General features: G+C 40.6%; 1 protein-coding gene across 1 annotated transcript in view; it reads left to right on the top strand.

Annotated features, from left to right (window-relative positions):
* Positions 1–19,573, top strand: part of LOC111966594 (synaptotagmin-2-like) — an 85,837-nt gene that overhangs the window by 27,250 nt on the left and 39,014 nt on the right. Inside the window, exon 3 of the mRNA XM_070444541.1 lies at positions 17,200–17,261. The gene's annotated coding sequence lies outside the window, so the exon portion shown is untranslated. The remainder of the gene's footprint in view (positions 1–17,199; positions 17,262–19,573) is intronic.

Genomic DNA, 19,573 nt, shown 5'->3' with positions numbered 1-19,573 from the left:
GGGGTTAGTTACCAGTATAGTTCTGTCACGTTCTGCTTGAGCTATCTTACGGTTTGTAAAACAAGCCGTATGATGCGTACATGTGATGACAGTTTTAAGGCGTTACAAATTTAAATTAGTTAAGATTATAAGATGCTACCATTGGTGTACAAAATGTCCGGCATTATGTGACGTTGCATAATGCCAGAAGTAATGCCTGCCTTCTGAATCCAAGCATTTGACATAGGGAGAGAGGACCAGTAACTTTATGATCAATTTTGTCAATGTACCAGCTACCGTCATTTTTCTATACTTGGGTCAACCTACTATGAACAGGTTTCATCCAAATATCATCCAATTTTATGGAAAACATGATTTTCACTTTGAGGCCTTTAAGCCTGAAAGCAGGACATTCTGTTTCTTCCCTCCCCAAAATGGACGGAGGAGGCTTGGGGCTAAGCTCAGGATAATAACTCAGTAACCCTAACCCTACAAGATAGATACAGGATTTGTGGACCAGAGAAACTTACCTTTGCCTATTAAGTCTGAATATTTCATGAGTTTTGAGGCAGGTGGGTTCATATGGATATTTACACCTCCAAACAAACAAGTCTGAATCAATTGTATTGCATAGTACTCATTTTGACTTCCTGTCAGGATAGACTTGCTTTTCCGACACAAGTATTTTTTGAGGTACTTGTGCTCCTCTCTGCATTCTGATTTAAACAGTGTATCAGTGATCAATGTTTCCACAGTGCTGCTGTGCACACAGTGACCGTTAGCTTTGACAGGTAGCAGATGGTGGGTTGTACACAGATTTATCACAGCATAGCCTTGGGTTCTGTATTTTTTCTAGCTTTTCACAATAGGTTTTCCTCCTGAATAATTGATAACATACTGCCAGTTGTATGTATGGGTTTGCCTGTATTGTCAAAGCAGAGGATAGTTATTTACTCATATTCTGTGATGTTTTATGGCTCCCTCATCATTCTGAATAGATCACTGTGGTTCATGGTTAGCCCTGGTAACGTGTTGACATGGTGTTTTTGATCGTAAAAGGGAGCTGAGAAACGTTGGCTGCACAGGAGGTTGTTGGCACCTTAATTGGGGAGGACGAGCTCATGGTAATGGCTGGAGCGGAAAAGGTGGAATGGTATCAAATACATCAAACACATGGTTTCTATGTGTTTGATGCTATTCCAGTTGCTCCATTCCAGACATTATTATGAGCCGTCCTCCCCTCAGCAGCCTCCACTGGTTGGCTGAATGGTGCACTCCTTTCTCCTGAGATACAGGTAACTGACAAAATAAAGGAAACACGAGTAAATGAGGGATACAAACTATATATTGAAAGCAGGTGCTTCCACACAGGTGTGGATCCTGAGTTAATTAAGCAATTAACAGCCCATCATGCTTATGGTCATGTATAAAAATGCCCAGTTGCCCATTATTTTAGCTACCATGGTCAGAGGAAGAGATCTCAGTGACTGAAAGAGGGGTCTCAAAGGAGCATAGGGGGTTTAAAGGGTGTGTGTGTGTGTGTGTGTGTGTGTGTGTGTGTGTGTGTGTGTGTGTGTGTGTGTGTGTGTGTGTGTGTCTCAGTCACCAGATCTCAACCCAATGGCGAAGGTTCATAAAGATGGAGGAATTCAGATATATAAAGATGTATTTAACAAGTCACATAATAAGTTGCATGGATTCCCTCTGTGTGCAATAATAGTGTTAATGTTGATTTTTGAATGACTAACTCATCTCTATACCCCATACATACAATTATCTGTAAGGTCCCTCAGTCGAGCAGTGCGTTTCAAACAGATTCAACCACAAAGACCAGCTGTGTTTTGTTTTCCAAGGGGCAGACATTGAATATCCCTTTGAGCATGGTGAAGTTATCAATTATACTTTAAATGGTGTATCAAAACATCCAGTCATTGCAAAAATACAGGCGTCCTTCCTAAATCGGTTGACGGTGAGGAAGGAAACCGCTCAGGGATTTCACCATGAGGTCAATGGTAACTTTAAAACAGTTACAGAGTTTAATGACTGCGATAGGAGAAAACTGAGGATGGATCAACAACATTGTAGTTACTCCACAATACTAACCTAATTGACAGTGAAAAGAAGGAAACCTGTACAGAATAGAAATATTCTAAAACATGTATCCTGTTTGCAACAAGATATAAAAGTAATACTGAAAAAAATTTGGCAAAGCAATTAACTTTTTGTCCTGAATACAAAGTGTTATGTTTGGGGATAATCCAATAATCCAACATTACTAAATACAACTCTCCATATTTTCAAGCATGGTGGTGGCTGCATCATGTTATGGGTATGTTTGTAATCGTTAAGGACTGGGGAGTTTTTCAGATTAAAAAATAATAAATTGGAGCTAAACATAGGCAAAATCCTAGAGGAAAACCTGGTTCAGATTAATTCACCTTTCAGCAGGACAATAACCTAAAACACAAGGCCAAATCTATACTGGAGTTGCTTACAAAGAAGACAGTGAATGTTCCTGAGTGGTRAGGTTAGAGTTTTGACTTAAATCTGCTTGAAAATATATGGCAAGACCTGAAAATGGTTGTCTAGCAATGATCAACAACCAATTTGACAGAGCTTGAATCATTTTGAAAAGAACAATGTGCAAATATTGCACAATCCAGGTGTGGAAAGCTCTTAGAGACTCACAGATGTAATCGCTGCCAAAGGTGATTCTAACATGTATTGACTCAGGGGCTTGAATACCTATCTAATCAAGATATATTAGTGTTTTATTTTTCATACATTGTTTGCAACTGTTATAATTTTTCTTCTACTTTGACATTACAGAGTATTTTGTGTAGATCGTTGACAACAAAAAAAGACAATTAAATCAATTTTAATCCCATTTTGTAACACAACAAAATGTGGAAAAAGTCAATGGGTGTGGATACTTTTTGAAGGCCTTATCACCATGCAGCCACCTCTACTCTATAGGTGCAATTAATATACTATGTTATATCCCGTGCAGAGACATTAAGGAGTACTGAATACCCTTGATACTGTTTAAACTGTTCATGGACATTACAATAAAGATAAAGTGACCAAATTTAGATGCTGATGCTGTTTGGGATCTAATCACTGTACAATACTCAAAATATGCAGTTTTGATACTGATTATACTGTTCATGGACATTACAATAAAGATAAAGTGACAACTGATGCTGTTTGGATTCTAATCACTACAACACGCAAAGATACAGTTTTGAAAATGACAAAACTGAGAGAAAAAAATGTATGGCAGGAGAGGCCCTTGAAAGATAACAATTTTAATAATATATGTGTGTTAAAGTACTTGTCCTTGCCTTTCCTCTAGTCTTCCCTGTGCTGGTATGCTTGGAAGGTCAGTGATTCATTTGGTTTGTAATGAAAGATGAATTGAAAACGACTCCCTTCTACTTTACAGTTGATCTCACTGTTAATTATCACTAGGCTCTCAGGTCAAAGCAGTCGCATCACAGCAGGATACACTGAGCCTTAAGGCGTGTGCATGCTTAGCATCCGAAACAGTTCGGAACAGTTTGTACAAAATGTTGTGACGTTTTGTTCGTTTTCGTCTTCGGCAAGGTTTTCTTTGGCTGTTCGTGCACACAAAGGCAAACTGAAGTTCGGAGCCGAAGTCATTCAACGATTGACGACTCATTTTCATGCACATTTTGTCACTTGAGAAATACTGCACCAAACATCTTAGTTAGATGTAAAATTGGCCGACTAAGATCTCTGCGGCAAAAACATCAAKATTTCAGATTTCTTGAGTTATCTTAAATTAATTCAAACAATTTTTAGGAAGTATATATTGGCTACGGTGTCTCAAGATAGACAAACTGTAATATTGCCGCTTTTTCTCGTTTTCACGCGATGGTCTTTTAAGGGAGTATGTAAGCGATCTTGTTCGGTTTGCCTAGGCGAGTTCAGAAGCCAAAAGCAGACACCATAGTATACACCGATGAGTTCTGCGAAATGGCAGTTAGCTATTTTGAAAGGTACCTTTTAGAAAATACAATGCCTTCTCTTTGCACTGACTCTTCATAATAAGTGCTTTATTATAACCCAATTCTGATATTTTTTCCATTAATTAGTCTTTTGACAAATCACATCAGATCTTTTTCAGAGCTGATCTGATTAATCAATTAGGCCAATTAGTGAAAACAAGGTCAGAATTGGGCTGCCTGTGTAAACACAGCCTTAGAAAAGTAATTTGTCCAAGAGTCAAAAACTGTTGTTGTAATATTAGGAGACAGATGTTTTTGCAGTATTTTGCGCCCACATAAGGACACTCGGATGTCAGCATAGATCAGATCAGCTCTGAAAAATATCTGATGTGAAAAGATCTGATGTGATTGGTCAAAAGACCAATTAGTGGAAAAAATATCAGCCTAATAGGCTCCAAACATTGGCAGTCTGTGCCGTTTTAGATGAGGGATGCTGATCATTCTTTATGCGCATGGCCCTATTTGTATTACAGCATATTGGATGACTGTCATTAATATTCCATTCACCCAGCTTAATGTAACGTTGATCGGTTAAGTTACAACAAGATACAAAAATTTGCCATATACCCATCATGAGGTTGCTACAACCTAGCCTATGAATGAAAGTTTATAATGTAGGTGCACACAGGTTGAGAGAAACATTTGAGTTATCAAGGTGACACATTCAATATCGCCTTGCACACTCTTGCCTGCATCTAGCTTATCTAGGGTGTAGTCATTAGTCCAACAGTTGCAAACGAGAGTTTCTATTGGACAAATTCAGGTATGTTTATCTCTGTTTCGTTCCGTTTGCTTCCGTTTAAAAAACACTTTTCAACAGAATTCGGCAGAATGACCACAGCCCTGATCACACGGGAACACAGTTCACTTTCATAGCAGCCACATACAAACAGCATGATCCTTCTCTGTTTGAGCCAGGTGTTTGAGTGGGCTAAATTATCTAGCTGTATTCGTTAGTTAAGTAAGTAAAAATGTAATAAAAAATAAAAAATTCAATGAAATATAGCTATCTCTCTCTCTCTCTCTCTCTCTCTCTCTCTCTCTCTCTCTCTCTCTCTCTCTCTCTCTCTCTCTCTTGCTTCTCCTTCATTTTTGAAGAAATTAATTTGTTCAAAACTGTTAAACTTTTGTCTTTCTCTCTTTGAATCAATTACTCACCACATTTTATGCACTGTAGTGCAATCTAGCTGTAGTTTATGCTTTCAGTACTAGATTAATTCTTTGATCCTTTGATTGGGTGGACAACATTTCATTTCATGCTGCTAGAGCTCTGATAGGTTGCAGGACATCCTCTGGAAGTTGTCATAGTTACAGTGTATGGAAGAGGGTGAGAACCATGAGCCTCCTACAGAGTGCTGTTGAGGCTACTGTAGACCTTCGTTGCAAAACAGTGTGTTTTAGTCAATTATTTGGTGACGTGAATATTTTTTATGTTTCACTATTTTTATTTTTATGGAATTCACTGAGGAGGATGGTCCTCCCCTTCCTCCTCCGAGGAGCCTCCACTGGCTCCAAATGAGACCCCATTACTGTGGGCTGATACAAACATAAGTACAAACAACCCAGTTGACTCACTGGTGGCAGTAATCCTCCAAGTTGCATATTCAGTGTCTCAAACCTTAGTTGCCTGGTGTGTTTTGTCTGAGGACTGTAGTCAATCTGAAAGAGACTAAATTAGTCAGTTTTACATGTCATGGCAAAATCATCTGATCCCCCTTTAGGTTGCGTGACCCTTTAGGTTGCGTAACCAAGTGAACCACTTGGTTTGGTTCACAGAGAGTGTGAAGGTGATTGTCTGCTCACGGGGACCAGTCTGTTCACCCCAGACAGCTTGTCTGTCTCATGACCTACACTAACACCTACTGACCAGTCAACAATAGGTTCAGGCAGAAACAGAAACCCCCCTTCGTGGGTAATGCCAGGATACAGACCAACAGTCTCTTGAAGTAAGCATTTCGTTGGACGGTGTATACCATGCGTATCCTGTACATACAACTAATAAAACTTGAAACTTGAAGGTGGGTTTCATTCCAAATCAAAATCAAATCAAGTTTATTTTATATAGCCCTTCGTACATCAGCTAATATCTCGAAGTGCTGTACAGAAACCCAGCCTAAAACCCCAAACAGCAAGCAATGCAGGTGTAGAAGCACGGCCATCAGCCTCTGACTATAGAATGACTTGGTACTTGTAATGGGGCTAATATTGCTGGCAGGGTTGTATATCTGCTCACATAGTACAATATGACTAAAACTTTATGAGACTTTATAAGTCCCCTGGTGAGTTGTTGTTACTTTCTATGCTTAGGTTGCTTCTGTTGCTTGATTACATTGGAGTCTGGAGGGTGTCAGTTCCTCTTGTTATAGACATGTACTGCAGCTTAAAAGAAAGCAGATGAACTACAGTGATCTATGAATCATTATGCAAAACAAGTCATTATGTATATTTTCATTCTTTCCTCTTTATCATCCTAATTTTCTTGTTTTTCTATTTAGTGCAGATTTGGGGTGTTCTGGTACATTAGTTGGCAGCCACCACAGAGTGAAGTAATTCATCTTAAACTGCGTGCTCATTTATCCCAGTCCGCAGCTGACCGTTTGTTTCTGTGGCACTGGGTGATGGATGGCCTTATTTCTGTACATAAACACAGATTTGTCTCCCAGGGAAGCAGCCAGATAGCTAGACTAGAGGAAGGTCTAAAAGGCTGCCCTCCGTCCACCAAGGATTTATAGCCTGCTGCTTGGTGAAAAATTGCATTTTGTTCAAAGAAGTGAACTGTGATGATCGGTTTATTACAAGTGTTTTTGAACTTGACAAAAAGTGAATAAATAAAAACATAACAAAAGGGTGTTAGAGGGTGCAGTGTAGTCGCCATATGTTTCAGGAATTGAAGACTTGATGTAAAAGCCATATTCAGTCACCGAACCTTTGTTTTTGAACATAAGATCCCCATAATGGAGTTGTGGTCTCTGGGGTCTTACTGATAAACTGGAAGCGTTTACAGTTTAGAGGGACAGGGGAGAGGATTAGCTCAAGGCCAAGGGAGCAAGAGAGTAGTTTCTGAAGAATAATCAAACATAGAGATGAACACTGTGTGTGATGGTAAATTCAGAAACAGCACATAGAAAAACAGAATAGTTGCCCTTTATAAAATGCATTGAAAATCCAATATTTAATGATTACACTTCACTAATATTGCAACATACATAGTTAATTTTGTAATAGGCTATCTCTTTGAATCTTTTCCCAGTTGAAATAAGCTCAGTTGATGAGTTTGTAAACCCATGAGAGGACTCGAGATATACAGACAGTATATGCTCACTGAATTGGGCTTCTATAAGCAGTCAGTGTATCAGCTATGATTGACCGTATGGTGTTTACCCTCCTCGCTGTACTGTTCTGTACTGCCTATTTCAGCAGTGTAAAAATTGGAGCCAGAGTGTCATTATGAAGGACTGTTTCTGCTGACTAGGAAAGACACCCACTGTCAGTCATCTGCAATGTAGCCTAGCCTACACAACTATACTGTCGACTACTGCAGTCACAAAATTTGAAAATTCACAGTACATTTTTAATAAAAACTATACATTATCTGGATAAGGTAAGGGCTAGGGTTAGGGTTAGTAGATAGTTAGTTGAAATGTTACTGATAGTCTGTAGATAGTCCATTTGTAGATGCTCTACAGACTATCCAAATAAAGTGTTACCTATAATCCTTTATACCCTATTTCTATTCATAATACACTATATTTCTACTCTACCATGTCGTTGAGGCCAACTGGAAAGACAGATGTGGAATAATGTAAAAGGAGAGATCAGCTTAACCAGCCACCATCAATATAATTTGTATTTATATCTCTCTTGTTTCTTTTTATTCGCTCTCTCACCCCCTCTTTCTTTGTTTACAACTCTTTTGTCAGCTGTTATCTCAGCGGTTGACTCTCCCCGCATAGCACTGCAAGCTTCAATTCCCTGGCCTATCTGCCGTCTCGCTAACAATTTTCCTGGAGAAGACTGCTCTATAAAAGTGGCCTGCGCCTGCACATCGGGGTGTGATGCTGTGGTCTTATAGAGGATATAAACCTGGACAAACACTTACCTCTGATGTGAATGAACCTAGCTTGGCCCAAATGGATTTTCTTTAATATGTAGGGGGGGACAATGAGACAGTTTGATTATTTATGTGAAGCATCAACATAATATAGGAATTGCTGTGTACAACATTGAAGCACAGTGCAGAGTCCCTGCAAGGCTTCCAGTTCATACATGGTAGTATATGTGTGTATCTATCATCTAGTGTATATGTGTGTAGGCATGTTATAGTAATGTGTTCATATCTCCATGTTAAACCCCTGCATTGCAGTAGTGCAAGTAGGATTTGAGCAGACAGCCTCAGCCTTTTCTTCTCCAACCCTCTCCACCTCACAATAGAGGGATTACATTTGGGCCAGATCTCTCCAGTGTGCAAAGCTCCACTACACACACACTCTCTCTCACACACATACTGTACACACCCATCTCCCTGTGTTCATACACTAGCTATGCTCCAGAGAGTTCGAGGGCAGCTGAGAGCCCTAAAAGTCTTCTGTAATCCGCCACTGCCCCATATGAATTCACCCTCCTGGTTTGTGTGGAAACTGTAGAGTCATGGAGAGCCACGTGTCTGTGTGTGTGTGTGTGTGTGTGAGAGAGAGAGAGGGCTAGTTAGGAAGAGCACGGGGGGATCCTGAGGGGTTAGTGATTCAAGGGGCTGTCTCAGCTGCTGCACAGTAACCTTTTAAAATAATAAAAAGGCTACCTATACTTTGATGGTGAATTACATTTTCAGCTGTGGTGCTTGTATGTTCCCCTTCCCCTTCTCTAACACAGTGAAAAATAATATGACGTAGCATTGGAGGGATCTTGCTGATTCAGTGATGTTGTGTATGACGTATTACAGATCCATGTATACTGAACAAAAATATAAACGCAACATGCAACAATTTCAATAATTTTACAGAGTTACAGTTCATATAGCAAATCAGTCAATTAAAATAAATAAATAGTACCCTAATGTATGGATTTCATATGACTGGGCAGGGGCCTAGGAAAGTATAGGCCCACCCACTTGGGAGCCAGGCCCAGACAATTAGAATGAGTTTTCCCCACAAAAAGCCTTTATTACAGACAGAAATATCAAATCAAATCAAATGTATTTATATAGCCCTTCTTACATCAGCTGATATCTCAAAGTGCTGTACAGAAACCCAGCCTAAAACCCCAAACAGCAAGCAATGCAGGTGTAGAAGCACGTTGGCTAGGAAAAACTCCTTAGAAAGGCCTAAACCTAGGAAGAAACCTAGAGAGGAACCAGTCCTCTTCTGGTTGTGCCAGGTGGAGATTATAACAGAACATGGCTAAGATGTTCAAATGTTCATAAATGACCAGCATGGTTAAATAATAATAATCACAGTAGTTGTCGAGGGTGCAACAAGTCAGCACCTCAGGAGTAAATGTCAGTTGGCTTTTCATAGCCGATCATTAAGAGTATCTCTACCGCTCCTGCGGTCTCTAGAGAGTCGAAAACAGCAGGTCTGGGACAGGTAGCACGTCCGGTGAACAGGTCAGGGTTCCATAGCCGCAGGCAGAACAGTTGAAACTGGAGCAGCAGCACGGCCAGGTGGACTGGGGACAGCAAGGAGTCATCATGCAAGGTAGTCCTGAGGCATGGTCCTAGGGCTCAGGTCCTCCGAGAGAAAGAAAGAAAGAAAGAAAGAGAGAAAGAGAGAATTAGAGAGAGCATACTTAAATTCACACAGGACACCAGATAAGACAGGAGAAGTACTCCATATATAACAGACTGACCCTAGCCCCTCGACACATAAACTACTGCAGCATAAATACTGGAGGCTGAGACAGGAGGGGTCAGGAGACACTGTGGCCCCATCCGATGATAACCCCGGACAGGGCCAGACAGGCAGGATATAACCCCACCCACTTTGCCAAAGCACAGCCCCAACACCACTAGAGGGATAACTTCAACCACCAACGTACCATCCTAAGACAAAGCCGAGTATAGCCCACAAAGATCTCCGCCACGGCACAACCCAAGGGGGGGCGCCAACCCAGAAAGAAAGATCACATCAGTGACTCAACCCACTCAAGTGACGCACCACTCCAGAGCCTTTCCATTCACCTTCACACTCCTGGGCCAGATTACACTCAATCATATGACCTACTGAAGAGATGAGTCTTCAGTAAAGACTTAAAGGTTGAGACCGAGTCTGCGTCTCTCACATGGGTAGGCAGACCATTCCATAAAAATTGAGCTCTATAGGAGAAAGCCCTGCCACCAGCTTGCTTAGAAATTCTAGGGACAATTAGGAGGCCTGCGTCTTGTGACCGTAGCGTACGTGTAGGTATGTACGGCAGGACCAAATCGGAAAGATAGGTAGGAGCAAGCCCATGTAATGCTTTGTAGGTTAGCAGTAAAACCTTGAAATCAGCCCTTGCCTTAACAGGAAGCCAGTGTAGGGAGGCTAGCACTGGAGTAATATGATCACATTTTTTGGTTCTAGTCAGGATTCTAGCAGCCATATTTAGCACTAACTGAAGTTTATTTAGTGCTTTATCCGGGTAGCCGGAAAGTAGAGCATTGCAGTAGTCTAACCTAGAAGTAACAAAAGCATGGATTAAGTTTTCTGCATCATTTTTGGACAGAAAGTTTCTGATTTTTGCAATGTTACGTAGATGGAAAAAAGTTGTCCTTGAAACAGTCTTGATATGTTCGTCAAAAGAGAGATCAGGGTCCAGATTAACGCCGAGGTCCTTCACAGTTTTATTTGAGACGACTGTACAACCATCAAGATTAATTGTCAGATTCAACAGAAGAACTCTTTGTTTCTTTGGACCTAGAACAAGCATCTCAGTTTTGTCCAGGTTTAAAAGTAAAAAGTTTGCAGCCATCCACTTCCTTATGTCTGAACACAGGCTTCTAACGAGTGCAATTTTGGGGCTTCACCATGTTTCATTGAAATGTACAGCTGTGTATCATCCGCATAGCAGTGAAAGTTAACATTATGTTTTCGAATGACATCCCCAAGAGGTAAAATATATAGTGAAAACAATAGTTGTCCTAAAATGGAACCTTGAAGAACACCAACATTTACAGTTGATTTGTCAGAGGACAAACTATTCACAGAGACAAACTGATGTCTTTCCGACAGATAAGATCTACAACCAGGCCAGAACTTGTCCGTGTAGACCAATTTGGGTTTCCAATCTCTCCAAAAGAATGTGGTGATCGATGGTATCAAAGGCAGCACTAAGGTCTAGGAGCACGAGGACAGATGCAGAGCCTCGGTCTGACGCCATTAAAAGGTCATTTACCACCTTCACAAGTGCAGTCTCAGTGCTATGATGGGGTCTAAAACCAGACTGAAGCATTTGGTATACATTGTTTGTCTTCAGGAAGGCAGTGAGCTGCGCAACAGCTTTTTCCCAAAAAATTGAGAGGATTGTAAGATTCGATATAGGCCGATAGTTTTTTATATTTTCTGGGCCAAGGTTTGGCTTTTTCAAGAGAGGCTTTATTACTGCCACTTTTACTGAGTTTGGTACACATCCGGTGGATAGAGAGCCATTTATTATGTTCAACATAGGAGGGCCAAGCACAGGAAGCAGCTCTTTCAGTAGTTTAGTTGGAATAGGGTCCTCAGTTTCATCAGCTATCTGGGTGGCTGGTCTCAGACGATCCCACAGGTAAAGAAGCCGGACTTGGAGGTTCTGGGCTGGCGTGGTTACACGTGGTCTGCAGTTGTGAGGCCTGTTGGACGTACTGCCACATTTTCTAAAATGACGTTGGAGGCGGCTTATGGTAGAGAAATGAAAATTAAATTCAGCTCTGGTGGACATTCCTGCAGTCAGCATGCCAATTGCATGCTACCTCAACTTGAGACATCTGTGGCATTGTGTTGTGTTACAAAACTGCACATTTTAGAGTGACCTTTTATTGTCCCCAGCACAAGGTGCACCTGTGTAATGCCACACTTGTCAGGTGGATGGATTATCTTGGCAAAGGAGAAATGCTCACTAATAGGGATGTAAACACATTTGTGCACAAAATCTCAGAGAAATAAGCTTTTTGTGCATGTGTGTTGATATTTTTGTTCAGTATAGTAATCACAATACCACTGTCACCATACAGCAAATAAATTTGAATGGTATCGCACTTTATTTCCCTTATAACCTTTTAATAAAAATTAAATGCCAATCTTGTTTGGCGATGGAATTGTACATGGTGACACATATGATTCATTCAGTTTCCTGGCTTAACTGGCTTAGTATTGACCATTTATTATTTTCGACATTGAAAAACTATGTTGGCTGAATCAAAAGATCAAAGAGAAGTATTACTCCTATGTTGACAGTTCATTAAGACAAAATCCTTCCTTCGCTCTGCCTTGGGCTCTGGGAGTCCACCTCTAAATGGTTGTTAAACCCTCTGGAGGATTGGTATCCAGCAACCAAGCAAAGTGAACTTGTTCTTGTTACCAATAACCAATTAAAGACAGTCTCAGTCTCATGCCGATTCTTGCTTGCTTTTCTCTGAGTTGTTGTCTTCCCCGAGGCTACAAATAGGAGAGAAAGATACAATTATACTCAGTGGCAGAGAATGATGGAACAATTCCGCTTTAAAGAGATTGTCTCACAGATCTGCCACATTAGGATTGGTTTTGCCAAGATCTGTTGTGGACCAACAACTAACGTAATGTCATCAAGGTGATTCTAGCTGGAGGCACTTGTGGTAATATTGGCCATATTGGCTATTGGGTAATATTGTGATTTTGGCCCTGTGTGAGCGAAATAGTTGTGTGTGTGTGTGTGTGTGTGTGTGTGTGTGTGTGTGTGTGTGTGTGTGTGTGTGTGTGTGTGTGTGTGTGTGTGTGTGTGTGTGTGTGAGAGAGAGAGAGAATATATCAATCATCTCCCCTCTTTACTTTGCTCTACTGTAGCCCATCTTTTTTGTGAAATAATGAATGTGGCCCTTTAGTAGTGATGGGGGACAAATCCATACAGTTACCATATTGCAATATTATTTTCGGATGATATTATATTGATATTTGACTCTAAGTATTGATTTATAATAAAAAAATAAAATAAATATACGTATATAGGCCTATATGTACCAAACATTAGGAACACCTGATGTTTCCATGACATACACTGACCAGGTGAAAGCTATGATCCCTTATTGATTTCAGCTGTTAAATCCACTTCAATCAGGGTAGATGATGGGGAGGAGACAGGTTAAAGAAGGATTTTTAAGCATTGAAACTATTGAGACATGGATTGTGTATGTGTGCTATTCAGAGGGTGAATGGGCATTAAAAAAGATTGAAGTGCCTTTGAACGGGGTATAGTAGTAGGTGCCACGTGCACCGGTTTGAGTGTGTTAAGAACTGCAACGCTGCTGGGTTTTTCACGCTCAACAGTTTCCCGTGTGTATCAAGAATGGTCCACCACCCAAAGGACATCCAGTCAAATTGACACAACTGTGGAAAGCATTGGAGTCAACATGGGCCAGCATCCCTGTGGAATTGAAGGTGTACCTAATGTTTGGTACACTCAGTGTATATTTTTTGCTACAGTGCTAGTCGGCTGTACCTGCACCGAAACACCGGTATTTTTTATCATATAGCTTATTTTTAAATAGGAAGCCAGCATGTTTTCAGCACTTTAATTTCCATGACTGATCAAAACTCGTTTTCTTATGGCTCTCTCTTGTCCCTCTGCAGCGGACATAGGTGAGCAATATGTTTGGAACATCGAATCGCAATAAAATTGCAGTATCGAATAGCAATAAATATAGAATTGTGAGAATCGCAATACATATCGTATCGGAACCTACCGTGATAATATTGCATCGTCAGGTCCCTGGCAATTCCCAGCCCTACCCTTTAGCCAAAGGAGGTCTGAATCTGGTCTGGGCTGAGCTTTAAGCTAATGGTATGCATTGTTTTTCACCTCCAGCACCTCTAGCTAGCCAGAAACACCTAGGACAGTTTCACAGGTGGCTGGGGTACCACCATGGGCCTGCAGCAGAAGGAGGACACTGGCTCAGTCATAACTCACTGTACTGGAACCTGGAGTCTACGGCCCATAAACTCTCTGTCACCAGCAGCACACCACACACTGACACTGGCTGCTGTTCCTCACCACCATAAAATGACTCCTCATGAAGGCATTCATTTCTCTCATACATTTGTGACATCATATTCAGAAAAGTTTGTTAATTTGTGTGTATTAGGCTAGAGTTTGTGACTTCATACTATCTTGTTCTTGATGCTTTCCTAACTAGCGGAAACAAACACAAGCTGTTTGCTCTCTTACTGCAGTGACAGGTAGAGAGAGACACTGGAGTGATGACTAAGCAAATATTCAACACAATTATTTTGTCAACAAATTGCACAAAATAAGACGGGATAATATGTCCCTGTGGATGTCTTTATGATACACTTACGGCAATTCAATCCTACAAATCATGGAATGAATTGTTTAGCGAAATAGTGGAGGAAAATAGACTCTCCAAGGTCTGTAAAATGCTAATTTGGCTAATTTGACTGTTCATTCAGACAGATCTTTTGGTGGCTGAAAATGTACAGCTGCAACCATTGAGAAACCTTACAAAGGGCCTGGGCTATACATATACTAATGTAGGCCTAAAATTAAGCAATAAGGCCCGAGGAGGTGTGGAGATAGGCTAAGGGCTGTTCTTATGCATGACACAACCCTTAGCTGTGGTATATTGGCCATATATCACAAACCCGCGAGGTGCCTTATTGCTATTATAAACTGGATACCAATGTAATTAGAACAGTAAAAATACATTTTCAGGGCTCGAACCACCCAGTTTATAATATACAATATATCTCTTACACTGCATTCAGATGGTTTACACATAATTCATAACCTTTTTTCCTTTTACAATGCATGGAACCCACATAAAAAAGTGTGTATGACAGGGCTGCTTGTGCTTCTTAGGAACTAATCAATCATTCCAAATGTCCCTGGAATCTCGCATTGACAGTTCCCACAAGTCGTAAGAAATGTGTGTCTGTGTGAATTGCTCTGGGGTATGGATTATTGTGTTTATAATTAAACCCAGGCCTGGAAAACATGCCCATTCAGATTTACATTCAATGCCAAATATCTATTCCTATACATCCCTGTACATGACTCTTGAGGGGTATTGGAGAAGCCATTAGTTAAAGACCCAGTTGAGTCAAAAACTTGATTTTTCCTATCTTTTATATATATTTCCACAGTATGAGGTTGGAATAATACTGTGAAATTGTAAAACAATTCATAAAAATGATAATGCCATTTTAGTGTAAGAGCTGTTTCAAAAGACAGAATGACATTTCAGCCTGTTTTGGCTGGAGGGAGATTTGGCCTTTAAATTAGTTAATAAACCAATAAGAAAGAGAGTTCCAAACCTCTCTGCCAATAACAGTAACTTTTCAATTTCCCCCTCCCCACTCCAACCACTCCCAGACAGTCCTAGCAAAATTCTTGCTTGAGAAATTGTTTTTTGCTAAGAAGGTATTTGTGTTTCTTTTTGACTATTTTAATTGAAAACAATCACAGTAAGGTACTTAATTGTTACCCAGAAATGATTTTATATTGAGATAAAAATGGCTGCATTGGACCTTTAAATGTCAGCGGGACGGTCCACAAGCCTGAGCGTACATGCAGCTGAAATAATGTGTGTGCATACAGATGTAGGATCTTATTTTGATCACCCTGTTACAGGAAAACTTTAATGCCATTCAGGAAATGTAAAATGTGTAGTGTATTTGAGGTTTAAAAAGGCTTTTGAACTTTGTGATTCCCATTTTGACATTTCAGACTTGATTTCCCCTTACAGAAAATGTATCAACCCATACGAAACTGTAATCCACATTATTTTCCTGCTGTAGCAAACTGGCTCAAATCAAGATCGTACACCTGTATGAGTGTGACTGTGCATGCTTGCTTCCGTGCATTCTTGCGTCAATGCATGTATTACCGTAAGTACGTCATCAGCCAACTAAATGATTTATGCATGACTAATGTAGTTAATTATACAGTGGACAGAAAAGTGTTTCTCTCATCAGAATGTGTGATCGTGTAGTGCATAGTAACTTGAACCATATTTTCAGCAGGGTGTGTTGTAAACCTGGATCGTGTTTGTTAGGGTAGGCAATGAAAAACGAAACTGAGTGTTTCTTAGTGGAGAACTCCAGGTAGACCCTTTCAGTCAGTTTTCATCTGTCTGGTGCTTAATGAAATCGACCCTGTGCCCTCCTCCATTTGGTGTGCAAGCTTTTGTTCTGGGCCAGGTTGGGTTGTATTGGGCTGTTGTTACTGGGTCTATGGTACGGGAGATGTGGGAGATATAGCTAAAACAGGCCTATCTGGGCCCTAACCTTCAGCCAGTCACAGGCCTCCTCATATATACGAGATCACGCCACCAGGAAATTATTCGGCATTAATTAAATGAATTCAGAGAGCTGTAATCAGAGGAAGGAGTAGCTTCCAGCAACAGCAAGCACTCATTAGTCCGCCTCTTTGTGGCCTCCAAGCATACATCAGCATGTCCTATGTGGGAGTGAGACAACTGTCAGAACCTCTTAGAGTTAATTTAGGTTGCTTAACTGTGCCAGAGTGTATGCAGCAGTCCAAATAATTAACAAAGAAGGGAGCAATATGTGAAATACACATGTTTTTAGGTAACCCTCAGTTGCTCTTAAACCTGTGTAGTTACACTGTCATTAATAAAGTCACACTATTTTATTAACATATTGCTATGGTAATTTCTTTGTGATTAACAGTTGGCCAGTTTTGGGGGAATCTCAATCAGATAGTAGAATATGGTGAGGGTGATTGGTGATTGTGTAATCACCTTATTCAGATATAGACCAATCCTTTTATTCAGATATAGATCATACTGAGCAGATAGCCACGCTGGATGTCCTGCCATTTAGCTTGCCACGCACTCAGTTACTTCAAATAGTGTTTCATTATTTTTCATCTGATTATTTACCTAGTGCTAAAATGGAGCTGTCCAAGGCTGAAGTAGATGGTATTTTACGTTGTTTCACTGTGATTTCACTGTGATTTTCAGTCTATCCATACTGTCATAAAATGTATTATTTTTCTCTTCTAGATCACCCTGATATTGACAACACTCTCACTGTGATCGCGAGGGCCACCTATCAAGATTTGGCTGTGAGTATCATGGCTTAGAAAGCAAATTAATATATAAGTGTGTTTGCACATGAGCTGTATCTTCGATTATCTTCGATAAGGTGATATCTGTTGGAATGAACTCGCCAGAAGGATTGCTTAGAGAAGAAGAGAGAGGAAAGAGAGAGGGGGATACAGAAAGAGCAAGAGAGAGATAGGATTTGTTGAGTGAAGTCCTTGCTTTTTTCCACATCAAGAGGTAGCTGTCACTTTCATTGCTGTGATTGGCCCTGACCTCTTTAACCAGAGACTGTTCACTTGAAACACATCGTCACATGCTGCCTTTCCCTCCGCTCCAACCTCCCTCAGAAAGATAATCATCCCTGTAAAGAAACACATTCTCATGTTTCTTTAATTCACATTGTAGTTGTTGTGTTTTTATTTGATTTGATTAAATGTTGAATTATTATCTATATTATTATTATTATCTACATGTTTATTATTATTATTATCACTGCATTGTTGGAAAGAGCTCTCAAGGGTAGAATTTCACTGTACTGTTTTTCACCTGTTGTATCCTGTGCACGTGGTGAATCAACATTGAAACTTAATCAATAGGAAGCCGCCTCTAGCCTCCCGTCTCTGCTGTAGGTGTCACGATCGTCGTAATGTGGAAGAGAGGAGGACCAAGGCGCAGCGTGAAGTGAATACATTCTTCTATTTATTAAAGAAGAAACGAAGAACACTTGACAAACTTACAAAACAACAAACGAACATGACGCTATATATAAAGTGCAGACACAAGCAACTAACATATAGACAATAACCCACAACCCACAATACAAAACAGGCTACCTAAATATGGTTCCCAATCAGAGACAACGCAAAACACCTGTCTCTGATTGAGAACCATATCAGGCCAAACACATAGAAATATACAAACCAGACATACAACATAGAATGCCCACTCAGATCACACCCTGACCAAAACAAAACATAAAACATACAAAGCAAACTATGGTCAGGGCGTGACAGTAGGCTACACTGTGTGCACAGACAGTGGCCTGTCCTTGACTGGTAACAATATGCCAATAGTTACTGCCAATGTCACAGGGTACCCGCTGTCACTTGGCATAGTGCTCTGATCAAGTCTGGGGCGAACCACTGTTAACCAATCAACGTAATTTATTCATTAATCTACTAGAGAGTGACTGATCAATTCGTCTTCACATACAGTATTAATTAGTTAAGCAGTTTTCTACAGTCTACATCAGTGAGGGGATAGCAGGGTTTTCTTGTGTCAATGCACGTTTTTATTCCCTTTTAAAAGCAACCGTATATTATCCCTGGCATGTTACATGGTTACATAATGTCACTGAAAAATATTACCTTCTTGGAAATATGCATGATCTAATGCATTAGCCGGATATAGATGGTTTTCACCACAAAATTCTACAGATCATCATCGATCCCAATTGATGAATGGCTCTACAACACTACCAATAGAAAATATAATCTACAGTACGACAGACAGGCGTGGTCAAACCAAGCCATGAATGTGTTGGACTTCATTAGACTATCTTTCAGTATGATAAACCTAGAGAGGCTGGGCTTCCCCAGTGTGCCATCTGCTCTGACATAATGTCCCTGTTGATCACTGAGGCACAGAGAGGAGCCACACTGGGGAATAGGTGTGGCGATGCGGGGCAGGCCACTGTGTGTGTGTGTGTGTATGTGTGTGTGCCTGGGTGTGTGCTTGTAGAGAGAGAGAGAGATAGGAGACATGATTTACTATAGGATGGGGCTTTTGTGTGCTAGTCTCCTCTCCAGCAGGCACGCACTGCCCTGATTGCCTCTCCCCATCTCTAGCACTCACCTGATTAATCAGCCATTTCCTTGTGTGATGACAGCCTGGAGCCACAGGGGCCCAGCGAGGGCTAATAAAGCCAAGAGGAGAGCACCTCCTGGGAGAACAGATACTGCCCTCTGCCCACCCCTCTGTCCTTTATACCAGATGAAACACAGGTGGCCCTGTGTGCAGTCTAATCAACATTAACATTGATCAGTTTAACATTTATTGAATGGAAATTGATACCGCAGGGAATAGATATTCATATGTAGGTGGACGCCAGAAAGGCTATTGAATATTGTGTTAAGTTTGCTTTGTGAATCTGTAATATTATTGAGGAGAAGGGTATGCTCAGAACAGACGTTATTTGGAACGGAATAGAAATCCTGTACTTACATTGAATGTGTAGGCCTATTAGGTAATCTATAATATCTTTAATGTTATTGATTTTCTGTTGCTATGGCTCAGGCCAGGCATGTGTACTACCAATTAGATCATGTTCTAC

Source organism: Salvelinus sp. IW2-2015, linkage group LG7 (assembly GCF_002910315.2).
Source record: "Salvelinus sp. IW2-2015 linkage group LG7, ASM291031v2, whole genome shotgun sequence".
NCBI classification, from domain to species: domain Eukaryota; kingdom Metazoa; phylum Chordata; class Actinopteri; order Salmoniformes; family Salmonidae; genus Salvelinus; species Salvelinus sp. IW2-2015.
This window is presented reverse-complemented; position numbering and strand designations above follow the sequence as displayed.